Consider the following 3,068-nt stretch of genomic DNA (forward strand, 5'->3'; position numbering starts at 1 on the left):
GTGTGTGTGTGTGTGTGTGTGTGTGTGTGCGCACGTGTATGTGAGAGAGACCCCGTGTACGCGTGCAGCTAAGGCCACTATGTGTGGCAGCTACGGAGCCACCTCTGACAAAGCCCCCACCGCTCTGGACCCACCCCACGGTCAGCTGTGTCTCCCTCGCAGGTCCCACTACGCCTGACCTAACACGGCTACCTGGGCAGCCACGGAGTCAGCCCAATTCCCTGCTCCATGACCTCTGCGGTCCCATCCAGCACACAGGTCCTGAGGGAAGGCACCCGGTCCGCACTGCCCGCCGGCCATGCCATGTGCACAGCGCTCACGCGTGTGCCCGTGAAGGAAGGCGGGGTAGGGTGAGTGATGTGGCCTCAGCAGAGACGCTGGACAGACCCAAGGGTGGCATCTGCTGTGCGTCAGCTGCCCGGGGTTCTCGTTCTGGCTGTGGCAGGGCTAAAAGGGTGGATCATGGGTCACAGGGCTGCAGCTGGGGAGCTCCGTCTGTCCCTGCCTGGAGCTGGAGGCTCAGGGCCTCACATCTGGCTGTGAACACAGAAGAAAGCCCCCTCGCATGCTGTCCCAGAGCCACTTCCAATTTTCCACTTGCTACACTAACGTGGGTCTGGAGCAAGCGGGCTGGCAGAGGAGCATGTGTGCCCACGGCCCGTGCCAAGCCGCCACAGGGAGGGCGAGCCCTGGGCCCCCAGGGCTGCAGGAAGCCAGCGAGGCCCTCGCCATCCACACCAATGAAAGGGGACCACGCATCTCCACTGCCCAGAGGGCTGGGTGACTTCCACACGCTCTTGCCTTCAGTGGAAATGTGGGATCAGTCAGCAGGCAGAAGGGAAAGGAGGGCAGCCTGTTAAAACTGTATTTATGAGCACTGAGCCGTGTGAACACTTTTGGCAAAGGCCCTGCCCAGAAAATGTTCCGCACTGGGGACACAGACTGTGGCCCCCATTCTCCCACTTCCTGCTGTGTGACCTTGGTCAAGTCACTTCTCTCGGTTGCTGCCGAGGTGACCGTGAGTTGCCCTGAGGTTTTGCTGGGAAACCTGGACAGTCTCTGGCTGGCAGAGGCACACAGGAAGTGCCAGACTGTGTTAATGACACCGATCAAGGGCCACCCAGGGGAGCCACACTGATCCAGCGGGCAGGGTGGTCTTCAGCCCTGTGGGAGCCACTGAAATGCTAGTCGCCTCAGGGCCACAGCCAGCACAGCAGAGCAGGGACTGTCACCCTGGACAGATGCTGCCCCTTCAGCCCGGGACAAGGACTGCAGCCACCAGGACGACCATCTGTCCTCACACGGCTCCCGAGGTGAGCCGGGTGCCAGTCTCACTCACTTCACCCCACCCTCGAGACTTTGAGACAGATGGACATTCCTAGCTGACAGAGGAGGAAACTGAGGCAGCAAGTCACCAAAGGGCCAGACCACCTGGCTCTGGAATTCACCTGTCCTGGTACAACATTAGGTTCTCATTGCGTTCCTACGTTTTACAGTTTTGATGTCACACACTAGCTGGAGGCAAATACAAACCTCTCGTTGGCCTTAAAAATCCATGACCTCTTTTAGGCGACTTCGGGCCCCCCTGCATCCATTCGTTCATTCATGCATGCACGCAGCAATAGGGTCTTGCTGAATCCCCAGGCTAAGCCTCAACTTGAAACCCTCCTGCCTCAGCCTCCCAAGTAGGTGAGATTACAGGCACGTGCCACTGTACCCAGCACCCCTTGCCTTTAACAGAAACCCAATTATGGAGAATTCTGCAGAATTGCAAGAGCACGAGGGTGTGGAAGGAGGGTAAGTGCCACTAAGCCTCAGTGTCAGAGTCCAAGGCAGAGCAGCGATGCTGGCATCCTGCAGACTCACGCCCGTGGAAGAGGACAGTTACAGCTCAGCTTTTCCAGACAGGAACAAATGCGAGGCTCGGCGCTGGGCTTCTAACCTCGGCCCTTAGCAGTCTGTCTCCTTCTGGCATCCACATTTGCCAGCTTCATTTAAAGCTTATGGCAATTTTTTCCTGGACATGTAAAATGCAAAAGCCCCTCCAAAAATGATTTAGAAGTCCCTTAAAAAAGTGACCAGAGACCCAGCACTTCCACTCCTAGGTGCTGACCTCCAGCAAATGAAGGCACAGGACCACATGAACACTGGGGATGCTCAAGGGAGGCCCAAGGCGAAGCCACCCAAACATTCATCAGCCGGTGAGTGGACGAGCGACGTCCAGCCATAAGGGAACGGGCATCCTGATGGGGCTACAATGTGTGCGGCCTCCTCAGCACCACGAGAGCGGGGTGACTGGCGGAGGCACAGAAGACCACTCACGACACACTTCCGCCAATGGGGAACGCCAGGCCGGGCAGAAGTCACAGGCACGGAAAGACGAGTGGCTTCCAGGGACGGGGGGAAGCTGCGGGACGTGGAGCTTCTTTGGGGAAAATGACCTGGCGTGGGAGCGTCGTGCTGGTTGTACAACCTTGGAGAGACGCCCAGGTCCTGAGTGAGACACTGCCTTCCGCGCCCCCTGGTCACGACAGGCAACACCCACCACTTAGAGGAGGTGAGGTTCACTCCGCTCATGTGTGCAGTCCACGACCAGCCAGCTGCAGGGCAGAATCAGCTCGGCAGAGGGGCACCGCGAAGGGGCTGCTCCCACCATGGTAGCCAGGAAGCAGGAAGGGACACACACGCCTGTCACCTACCTCGTCACACCAGGCCCCACCCCGAGGGCGGGCCAGCGGGCCGGGCCCCAGTGCGGAGCATGAGGTCTTGGGGAGCATTCTCCACCCTAACCCTAACAAACGCTAAGGACACAATGGCCCCCAAGGATGCCTGAGGCTGTGCTACCAAACCCTACAGATAACTCTGTCCCTATACCAACTCACAGTAAGGTTAAATTTATAATTTAGGAATAAGAAATTGGCAACATCAGATAACTAAATAGAACAATTATAACAATGTTCTGTAACAAAAGCTATGTGAGTGCCATCTTGCTCTTTCTCTGCCTCTTGTCCTTGAACACAAGCTCCTGCAACAGTGACACCCAGAGTGGCTCAGAAGTGACTTCCAGG

This window comes from Fukomys damarensis, unplaced genomic scaffold (assembly GCF_012274545.1).
Source record: "Fukomys damarensis isolate Sample0158 unplaced genomic scaffold, DMR_v1.0_HiC HiC_scaffold_22, whole genome shotgun sequence".
In the NCBI taxonomy this organism is placed as follows: Eukaryota; Metazoa; Chordata; class Mammalia; order Rodentia; family Bathyergidae; genus Fukomys; species Fukomys damarensis.